A 12,209-nucleotide genomic window follows, 5' to 3' on the forward strand; every position below is an offset into this window, starting at 1 on the left:
ATGTTGCATGAATGGGGCCTGTATGAGATAGTGTCCGCAGAACGCCTGTAGGATGCCCACACAAGCTACGCTCTGATTTCTTTATTTCTAATATTCAGGCTGCATGCAAGGAACCACAAGGAGAGCACACTTATTACTTGAACAGAACTAATGGGCCCCTTGTGGAGTGCACAACATTGGGGGGGAGGGTGAAAAATAAAAATTCAAATGACACACTTGCATCTCACCTTCTAACTCTTACTATGACCTGTTTGTTTCACTTGAGGGTAGCTGTAGAAAAAAATGTGCATGAAATTTTTAAATCAATTGACTCATTAAGTGGTCTACAATTTTGCTATTTCTTGTGGGCTATTTGCTTCCCCCATACAAGTTTGACCATCTTTCGCCTGCAGACAGCCAGTATACACCTGAAAAGGCAGTTGTAACTAATGCTTAAAGACTTACTAAGATAAAAATTGTGCTTTTAGTGTTTGTGTTCTTGGGGCATTTTTCTTATGATGGAGGACATAATCTAAAATCATTGAGCTCAAATTTGCATTTCTAAATATGTCTTTATTCAAATCGTGAAGCTGGAGCAGACGAAAAAATGCCATTTGAAAAAGCTCGTGATTTGTGTCGCATAAGCTTATTATTATTATTGAATTGACAGTAGAGCAGTTGCATATTACTAGATCCATTAGAGCAAGAGCCCTCCACTGGGGACCCAATGCGCAGACAATGGCAGGCAGAATGTGCTCTCAATGTAGTTAAACACCCATGTGCAGTGACGTACTGTATGTCTCAGAGGATGCTCAATTGGCTGTTATGCATGTCAATCAAGTGTCAGACTTAACAGTAAGGATAATTTTTTGCAAAATTTATTTATTTTTGATTGACCGGTTGATTACAATTGACATAATGAGCACCCCTGCCCTAAACCACCGCTTAGTAGTTTAGTTTCACTTGCTCACCCTACAGGTGTTAATGGATAGATGGCCCGAGTCAGGTGTTTTAAATCCTTCTGTTTTGTCGAGTTATACTAATCTAATTATCTCAACATAGTTTTCTCATTTTTTTAATAATCACAGAAGCAGCAGTTAAGATTTTTTTTATGTTGAAAAAATTGAAATAATGTAATCACTTTTTATGTGTTGGTATGCCGCAAATACAATTAGCTATTTATCTACTAAAATAGAAAAAAAAAAACCGCAGTAAAACCACATTGGAAGCAAGTGATTAACCATTTTTTTCCGAGATTGTGTATTTTTATGTCTCCATAATGTAATTTGGGTAGATTTTTGGTTTGCTAGAATAAAGAGTAATCATTTCTCTGACAGAATGTCTGGTTTGAAATCTTATTGTTTGCAGCTGTTTTCAGGCAGTGTGCTGCCAGTTGGGACTCATTATGATCGTGGTTTTTGACAAATCTAACAGGAAGGAGTGTCATAAAAAACACTGTAAGTTTTAGAGTTTAATTTCATCAATATTTTTCCAAACTTATGTTGTTAGGTTTTTTTCATTTTGGTCTCTCTGTCAGTGCAAATGCTGGCCAGACAGACACAGTGCAGCATGGAAGAGGAAATAAAGTTTCAGAGATACACACCTCAAACTTAGATTAGAGTACTTTTTTTCCTGTCAATAGATGCGTTTCTGTTACACAATTGTTCAAAACTTTATTGAAATTCTAGAAGTGTCAAAAAGACACAATTTCGCAAATATACTGTTTCTATTAAATCATAATTATTCGAATAAACAAAAACCAACTCACGCGATAAGTCATTCATAAACACGGTGACGGATGTAAACAATGATTTACAGCAAATAAATTCAAATTTCTGCCATGACGCTAGCGCTCTTTATCATCTATCAAAGGTGACGTCGGCGTCCTATCCAGGCCATGGATGAGCGAGCTCCTTATACGTGGGAGTGGCTACGGATGAAGCCATTTTGGGAAATGTTTTTTGGGGATTTTACAGAGGCGCTGTGGATCCAACAATTCCACAGGACATGCTCATATTTTGATGAGGTGTGGGATGGTGTGGGACCTCTTGTGGTGTCCGCCCCCAAGGCAGCCAGTTCCTACCAAAAAGTGATCAATGTTTTCTTTTTTCTAAAGGTTTTCTGAAAAGCCTGAGTACAGGTTAGGAAAATTTCTGGATTGAACTTCCAGAGGTCATAAAAGTGACTCGTTACTTTTTGCTGTGGAGTTTAGATACTGCCTTTTTTTGCATAGTTCTTTATGAAATTCAAGGTTTAAGAGTTCTGAGTAATCTTGGAACCAAAACTTGAACCTCATGTTGTCAAATAAAACTATCAATCATATTTAGAAACCAATACACAAAGACCTTGAAAAACACACACAATGCCCTCAAGCCCATGGAGCCAACGCCCCCCACATTGTGAAACATAAAATGAACAAATAAATAAGAATAAGAATAGAAAATGCAGTTTTTTACTTTATGGACTGCATCCAGGTCTTTCTGCTTACTTACTTACTTCCACTTTCGGCTTCTCCCATCAGGGGTCGCCACAGCGAACGAGTCGCATGGTAAATTTGGCAATGTTTTACGCCGGATGCCCTTCCTGACGCAACCTTCTCAAACCGGGCTTGGAACCGGCAGAGGTAGAGAAGGGAACAGGGAGCAGCCCGGAGTCGAACCTGGGTTTCACGGACGGAAGGCGCCGCAAACCAGCACGAGCTAAACTGGCTCCCTATCCAGGTCTTTCTGCTATTTCATGCATTTTCATTTTTGCCTGAACTTTGATCTTTCCATGCTCTGTTCTGGTTACAAACTCTTTGACAAAAATGTGTCTTGAAGCTGAGTGCTCTCCAGCAAAACTTACAGCTCGGATCCTGTGAATCTTACCTGTAAAACACTATCGGGACCCTCTCTTTACTTTTTTGAAGATCCAGTCTGTTAATGTTGAGCATCAAATCAGAATATTGTTGCACAATTTTTGATAAAGTCAACTGCTGCAGACCTCCAAATGTAATGTGGACTGTAGAATGAAATATCTACTTCATTAGCCACCCTACGCAGGAAACTCATTTCAGCCGCCTTTATTCGGGACCTCTTTCTTTCGGGCATGACCCATAGCTCATGACCATAGGTGAGTGTTGGAACGAAAATCGACCGGTAAATTGAGAGCTTTGCTTTTTGACTGAGCTCCCTTTTCACCACAACGGACCGATACAGCGGCCGCATAACTCCGGAAACTGCTCCGATCAGCCTGTCAATCTCATGCTCCGGTCTTTCCTCACTCGTGAACAAGACCCCCAGATATTTAAACTCCTCCACCTGGGGCAGGGACAATCCACCCACCGAACTACCTTTCTCCAGTCGAGGACCATGGCCTCAGATTTAGCGGTGCTGACCCTCATCCCAGCCGCTTCAGACTCGGCCGCAAACCGCCCCAATGCACGCTGGAGGTCCCGGCCCGATGAAGCCAACAGGACAACATAATATGCAAAAAGCAAAGAGGAAATCCTGTGGTCCCCAAACCAGACCCCCTCCGGCCCCTGGCTGCACCTAGAAATTCCGTCCATAAAAGCTATGAACAGAACCAGTGATAAAGGGCAGCCCTGCCAGAGTCCAACGTGCACTGGGAACAGGTCTGACTTACTGCCGGCTATGCGAACCAAACTCTTACTCCAGTCATACAGAGACCGGACAGCCCTCAGTAAGTCTCCCGGACCCCATACTCCCAGAGCACCCTCCACAGGATACCATGGGGGACACGGTGGAATGCCTTCTGCAAATCCACAGAACACATGGACTGGATGAGCGAACTCCCGCAATCCCTCCAGCACCCTAAAGACGGTGTAGAGCTGGTCCACTGTTCCATGACCAGGACGGAAACCGCACTGTTGTTCCTGAATCTATCTATAGACTTTCCCCGGGAGGCTGAGAAGTGTAATTCCCCGATAGTTGGAACACACCCTCCGGTCCTCTCTTCTTAAAGAGGGGAACCAGTCCAGTGGTACAGTTCCCGACTGCCACGCGATGCTGCAGAAAGGAAAAATCAAAACACAAAGAAAAGCAGTTTCACTTAAATAACACAATTTAGAAAAAAAAAAAAAGATCAAAACAAAGGAATTAGACATGGTGAAGGACAAAAAATATTTTTCCATTATACTTTATCATTTTTTGCAAAAAAACTCAAATAGTTAATTTTTGTGACGGTGGTCATTTTATAGGGTGGAATGAAGGTGTAACCACCCCTTTAGTAAACTTGTTTACTATTAAAGTGAATATGGTGTGTAACAGTGCCGCCTGTAGTGTAATTTGTGTACTAAGATTATCTTTGGAGACATGTCAATGGTTTGACCAAAGAGATTCATAAAAGTTGTGTTCAGGTCTTTAAAAAGAATGAATCTTAAGAAGGAATGTTTTATTTTCTTCATCTATACTCTACACATCAGTATTTTGACAACCCTTTCCAAATGTTCCTCTGCAAATGTTCAGTGTTTTTAGACTCACCATGTCTGTACATTACACCGTCAGTCTTTATCAATGGTCCTTTTTCCTTCATTTCCTAACACTTTCCCAAGGTTAACCAAACATTCACAAAATATCATTTAAGACCTACAGATGTTGTTTTATCTCTAATCTTGAACAGGGCTCTGATGAAGAGGGTACTCCTCTTTTAAGAACCAGATGTTAGGATAAGTCTTTGCAGATGTACCTAAATTCTATACGGAGTTAGATGAATTGAAGATGATGGCATCTATCAAAAGCAGTTATGCTTGTTTACTAAGATGGCATGTGATCTATGATTGTCTCATTTGTAGGAAAGAACATTATCCTCTTTAAATACAGACAACAACATCTTCTTGTTTTTAATAGACTAGCTCTGATGATCTAAAATGAGGTTTAACAAATGATCAGCAGGACTGTGTACAGGGGTGGCACCAGGGGGTAGCTAGGGGTTCCTATAGCAATTGCAAGTTTAGGCAAAGCAACCCCTTTGCAACCCCATATATAAAAAAGCCTAAGTCTAATGCTTTATGCAAAAAAAATTTTAATTGTACAAAATTTTATTTAATGTCATCCCTTTCCATTTAACATTTAATGTATGTCATGTTTCTCTCATTTATTTTGTGTTAAAGACTGCAGCTTGTATGGTCCCGGCCATGTTCACATGAATGCTTTCACACCAGCACACTTAGTCTGGGCTAATTTTGGAAACAAATTCAGTTTTAAACAAACAAAATGAAGTAGGTGTGAAAAAGTCCATATAACTTGACAAAATATGTCCAGATTACTTTGAGGGAGGGGCTTCCATAAAAAAGGCCATGTGATGTTTAGATAAAGTTTAGATAAATAAGAGCAAAGTAGGTGTTAAACCCAGGAGTAGATCTACCACAAGCATGATTGAGACTAAGAATGTATTTAAGGAAGGATCAACTGTTGAAACAATAAAGATGACGCATCGGGCGGTGGATTTTGAAGCTCTGGAGTATTCTGGACAAATTCAGATGAAACCCTATTAATCTAGGTGGGGTTGTCAGTTCATTTTTATCTGGATTCCAGAATTCCAAAGGTTGTTGGGGTTTTGGCATAAATAAAAAAGATTCAAGTCAGCTGCCAATCTTCTTAAAAGTGGACCTGGCAATTTCACCCCAAGGTCAAGAAGGGCAGTGCTCTAATACATCAACCCTAGAGCTACATTTCTTTCTGTACTGGCCTCTAATACCTCACTGAAGGTCAGAGGTCATGACAGTGAAGCACTCTGCACAAACACCTCATAAACTCAACAATTGAAACTAGAAGCTCTAAATTGTTACATTCGTGGCTTCTTTTGCCTTCATGATTTGCAGTTTTACTGAGCTGAGCTGCATCTGAAAAAGGGGTCGTTCTGGACAAATACTTTTAGAAATGAGTTACTGTTTATACATATACGATTGGGGCTCATATTCTGAGAAACTGTTAAACAATAATAAATAATCTATAATTTATGATTAGTCATTTTCTGGTAATGATCACATCAAGTTCCAATCATTGAACTAAATATCATAAAGTCTTTGAAATATTTATAGAAGCCTATTGAAGGTTGAAAAGTATTTTCCCATTTCTTATATTTATTTTTTGTTCCAACGCCAGGATGTGTTTATTGCATCCATTTTAAATTTTTTAAATACCTTATTAATACCTTAAAAAAAAAAGAATCTGAAAGATCTAAAATTGTCTTTATACAAAGATCAGGACATTGGGCCATCTGAAATGTTGCACAAGGGCAGATAAACAATGTACACAAAATTATTTAATAAAAGTTTGAAGTGAAGGAGCATCACAATCATGAAAAATCGAATTCGTCAAAACCTTTAGAGACATAAAAAATGGAAAAGTTTAAATCTCAAGGATTTCAGATTTAACTTTGCAGTAAATGCAGAGAAGATGGAAGAAATCTGTCCGCTGGGAGAAAGAAAAGAACTGAAGTGTCTTGCTGTTTATTTAGAAAAAAAAAGAAAAGAAAACAGAGAAGGATACTTAAATACTACTGCATGCACTTTAGGGCCTTGGTGCTCCATGGTGGTTGGCATCCAAAATTTATGAGGATCCCAACAAAAAGAGTATTGTCATTTTTAAGAGCTGAATTGGCTTTGACAAGTTTCTCTTCAGCCCATAGAAAAGATTTGATTCTAAACTACAAAAAATGGAGAAGTGATTGATCATTTCAAACAAAAAATACCCAGATATATTTCTTTAAGTCAAAGCCAAGAAAAGGTGGAAGCATCAAACACAGCAGATTCATACTGAAAAGTCCCAGTAATGCTACATCAAATGTTTCATTAACAAGTTATAAGGCCAAAAAAGTGTTTTATGTTTGTTTTAAAGATCATTTAGCACCACTTAAATTTGATAAAAGCACAATTTGTTCTGTATATCTCTTAAAAATATTGAATGTTTGGAAAAGAAGAACTTTATTTGTATATTCAATTGATTATACAGAGAAATAAAAAAACACACTTTGAATTTTCTTCACAGAGAAATGTTTGTTTAAAAAAACCCACAGTAGCCATATCTTATCTCTAAAGGAATATAAAGGTATTTGGACATCTATACTTAAGAAAGAATTTAGAACAGTTATTTTAGTTAAATTATGGGAGTAATTTTGCAGTTATTAATCTCCTTAAACTGTTTATTTACTTAAAATTTGTATTTTTCTTCACATTTCTTTCAAATTAGGGCTGCATGAATACTTATCATCTATCAACTGAGTTTCCAGTACAAGATAAAGGAAGTTTTGTGAAAAAAGTCACGGGACCTTTGGCCTGGAGATGTGCTCTTAAACCTTAGGTTTCTTTGAACGCCACCATTCAGCTTCTAATGGGCCCTGTTGTTTCCTTTGTGCACACAGTCATTCTTTGCTTTGCTTTGGGCAACTTATAAGTAAGATTCAGAGTTCTAAAACCATTTCTCAAAACTATGCACTCTTATTCACTCACTCAGTAAATCAAAGTGAGTACTTAGAAAATATTGATGTTTGTATAATCCAGTTTATGAAGAGCAGATGAACCCAGAAAAGGCAGTTTATCACCACTAAGACTTTAAGATGGTGTTTACAATCTCCATAAGAGAGAACAGCGGCTCAGATGGGAGCTTGCTTCAGGAGGTTTTAACGGCAAATGTCTCTTTTAACCAGCTAACTGCTTAAACTGCTACAAACAAATCACTGCATGGTATAGTGTTGGTATCAAAGCAGCAGAAATTCAATCAGATGTGTTCCAGATGTTAAATTTGAGATTGCAGCTGTTGTATCTTAGCAGAACCAGGTCTTTTATTTTGTGGTACATCTGCAGTTCGGACTCTCACTTTGGGCAATTTGTTCAAGAGGCCAGGCATAGCAGCATGGTTCTTCCTTGGTAAGGAACAATCATTCGTCTATTGTTCTGTAACAGAGCAGTTATCCAAACACATAAATGAGGCTTTAACATTGAGCTGTTTGTAGATTCTTTCCTCTGATAGTCTGCTTGAACTGTGCCACAGTTGTCTCAAGTGAACTCTGGTCTACCTGAAACCAAGAGTTTCAGTTTACCTTTACCTTATCTAGATCTAGTTAACTACTGTGTGGATTTAGGCAGACTATTCAGTAGACTAAATAACCTAAATGAAAGAAATAGATGTTGTAAAAAGCCCACAGTGAAAATGTGAAGAACCACAAAAGTTATGGTGCTTTTATTCAGTTTACTTGGTGTAGTGTGAAGGTGAAAGTACTTATCGGTATATGTTTATCAGAGGACTAACAGGACTGACACATTTTTTCATTATGCTATTGATCCCCTCCCTGATCAGATTTAGCTTTAGGCAATGGTGCCAACAAAGCGCAGTTGCTGTAACCACACCATTTGATCTAATCAAGTGGGAAAACAAACTGAACCAAATGAAGGTCTTGGGTTTAAGTAAAGTGAGCAACATCCATGCCAGGCGTGTAAAAGGAGAAAAAAATGTTCTAAAGCAGGGGTGTCAAACTCACCAAGGGCCACATCAGCATAGTATGTGTCCTCAAAGGGCCAGATATAACTTATACATGTAACTAAATGTAATGAAAAATAAACGTAACTACTCCTTAATGTTAAATAACTCATTATTTATTTAATATAACTTTTTAAAGTGACAATTACAGTTGCATAGAAAACTTATGTTTGCTTGTTACTCTAGCATAAATCCTTTTACATTTGATTCTGTCAGGTCAGGTTATATGGACAGTCTTTAAGTCTTAATGTATAGTTGCCCAATCCAATATTTCAAGTCCAATTCCCCCTAGATATGAATAAATACACACCAATTTTTATTTTGAGAAATTAAAAACTTTTATGCTCTCGGGGGCCACATAAAATGACATGGCGGGCCACATTTGGCCCCCGGGCCTTTAGTTTGAAACATGTGTTCTAAAGGGACAGATTCAACAACATAAGAGGACTGCAAAGCTGCTCAACTGAACAGTCAGTGAGAACTCAATTTAAGGCTGAGTTGAGTCAAGGGGACTAGTTTTTGTATAAAGCTTTCCAGCAGTCATAATGGGTACTGTTAAAACAATAGCCATGGTTTAAGTGAATTGGATCAACTATTTTTTACTACAATTCACCAGTTTGCTTTTACATCACCAACTTTGGAAAAAGAAAAGTTATTAGCAACAGATTTGAAAGAAGGAAGAGTAAAAATGTCTGCTGTACTTTAGGGGGAAACAATGCTTTTATAACCTGTGTTCATTTCATGTCAATTCCTGGGGTCTGTTTGATTTTCTCTAGTTTCCCCTGGAAACCCAAAACCTGCCAAGTCAAAAAGTCTTAACATATGGATTATTATTAAATGCTCGTCTTGTGGTGTTACGAAGTTCTGGTCTGTTTAATTGACTTATAAATGTAAATTTGTAATTTTTGAGTTCTTTTAAAATTTCTTGAGGAATTACTAATTTTGTCTTCCTGTATCTCCTCTCTACTCTGCTGCAATTCTGTTTCACTTAATGTCACTTAATGTCATCAGTCTTCCGTGGCATTATAGGAGTGGTTCTTAATGTTCTAGTCTTGAATGGAGAAACTGCATCTATGGAAGACTGAAGTCTGTTATTGAAATGATCATCAATAATAATCACAGTGAGCAGGTGAAATATGAGCAGGAGTTTGCTTAAAAAATCAATAAAACTTGCATCCACTTCTGGAGTTATATAACGTTCCTCACAGTTCTCACTGAGGTTTTCTGCTGGATTACACTGGTGACATTAAAAAACACAATTATGGTCTGATATGGCCAAGTCAACAACAGAAGACACCCCAGCGGACAGGCCGTAGGTAATGACAAGGTCCAGGGTGTGTCCTCTGTTGTGAAACAAAATCACCATTTCTTAAAATCCTATTGTACATAATGTGCAGATATGTAAAAATTTAGAAAATTCTTCAATAAAACAGTAAGGAGGGTCTGTACACTGACAGTTAAAACAGGGAGGTCACCAAAAACAAAAGCATGATGCTCAAATGAACAATATTTGCTAAGTAAAATATTTTCAGACGTTATTTTTTTTGTGAGAAATCGATGTAGTACCCTCTACTCTCTTAAATAACAATTTAAAATTAGGGTGAGAAGCATCAGTGAAAATAGCTGGTGCATCAGTGCCAAGCCTGGTTTCAGTTAAAAGCAGGTTAAATCATGGTCTAAAATCAGATCATTAATAATTAAAGACATTTAAAAGTGATCTGACATTTAAAAAAGCCATCTTCGTTGTTGTGGGGATAAAATCTGATGTGAGCATGACGTAGGTTTTGTGACTTGTGTGAACTGGGCGGAGACATCTAACATACGAGGCACGTGAATGTGAATGGAAATAATTTGAATATCTATTGGTGATGCGGACTGATATATGACACTGTGTGGCAGAGAATGATATATCAGGGGTGTCGGTGTCCTGTTGATGTGTACGGGCAGGACTGTTGATGTGAAAGTAAGCCTCCACTGCTATCCCATCTTCCCTTTGTTTTAACTCTCTCCTGCTACCTTACAGCCCCTTACAACCCCAAGCTAAGTGTTTGTTACTAGTGCAACAAAAATGGCACGCAATACCAGAGCTATCCAACGGTACAGTTGTGAGTCAGATGCCAGCTCAGACAAGAAAAACAAAGACGTTAATTAAACTATTTGTATGCAGATGGAGCATCGGAACTGAAGCGGAGCACTGAGACTTTGGCCTGCCTATTTCCCTCACTGCATCACAAAAGAGACCTTTTTCTAAAATCTTTTTTTTTAATCTGCTCACGATTCATCCTGATTTGAATGAAGAATGCAGTTTTAAATTCATTTACTTAAAGAAATTAAATGTCCTCTATCATGAGAAAAAGGCTACAGGGACTTGTTGAAAATACCAAAAACACAATTTTCTTTGGAGTGGGTCTTTTATGGGGTTGACTTTTTTGTAAAAATTGTACTAATACATTGTACTGTGTTCTCTCATTTATCATGGGAGTTGTGTTCTAAAAAACTGCAATGCTGCAAAAATTGAAATCTGCAAAGTAGTCAACTTTATTATTTAAAAAAATTATAAATGTTTTACAGCTGTAAAACCCCCTCACTACACATTTTATCCACTTTTCTCAGACGGACATGAACACTTTCAGACTTTTCTCTCTTGTTTAAACTCTTAAAGTTTAAATCTTTATAGAAAAATAAGTCCAGTGTTATAAAACAAAACTCACACTTGGGACTGAAGACTTATGTAAATTTGGCGGGCTGAAAGCATTCTGTACGGGAGACATGGCACAGAGGAGACAGATTGACAATGATATACAGCCGGAATATTTTTCCAGGAGTTTTTCCTTGCAGAGAAGGAGCGTTTGAGGGCAGGGATGCCCAGTTTAGTTTAGTCTGTTTAGTTTTGTTGAGCAATTAGCTATTGATTTTTGTGACTGATTTTATGTTTTAGACATTTAACGGTGTGAAACACATTGAGACAACTGTGTTTTAATAATGGGTTATATCAATAAAATTAAATTGAATTAAACTTTTTTTGTGTTTAAAGTGTCTTGATTAAAAAATAGATTAATCTAGTTTATGATACTTTTCCACTACTGACTCAAAACCTAAGAGTAATTGTCGGGGAATGGTTGTTGATCGACACCAGAATGAAAAAATGAAAAACAAAGATTCATTCTTCTTCTGCCGTTTTATCCCCTTCGGGGTCACGGGGCTGCTGGAGCCTATCCCGGCCACTTGTGGGCGAAGGCAGGGTACACCCTGGACAGTTCGCCAGGCATTGCGGCCCTGTCTGTCGCAGGGCCGCAATCAGACACACCCATGACTCACATTCACATCTAGGGCCAATTTAGAGTTGAAGCATGTTTTTGGACAGTGGGAGGAAGCCGGAGACCTCGGAGAGAACCCATGCATGCATGGGGAGAACATGCAAACCCCACACAGAAAGGTCCCCCATTGGTGTTCTGTTTCAGGTCCCCTAACTGGGACTTGTACCGGGGGCCTTCTTGCTGTGAGGCAAGAGCACTAACCACTGCGCCACTGTGCAGCCCCCCCCCAAAAAAAAGATTGGAAAAAAAAATCACGCACCCACCCCTGTACACTCCTCTCTTTGCTACATAATCTCCACCTTCCTCCAGCAGGAACTGCAGATTTCTCCTCCATCTTCCTCCCTGAGCTCCCTGCTGAGTGTTTCCTGTCAGACAAGCCCATTCTCACTTTCTTCACAAAGTTCTTAAGTAAATCAGTGTTTAACTTTATTTGGAA

Source organism: Oryzias latipes, chromosome 6 (genome assembly GCF_002234675.1).
Source record: "Oryzias latipes chromosome 6, ASM223467v1".
Lineage (NCBI taxonomy): Eukaryota > Metazoa > Chordata > Actinopteri > Beloniformes > Adrianichthyidae > Oryzias > Oryzias latipes.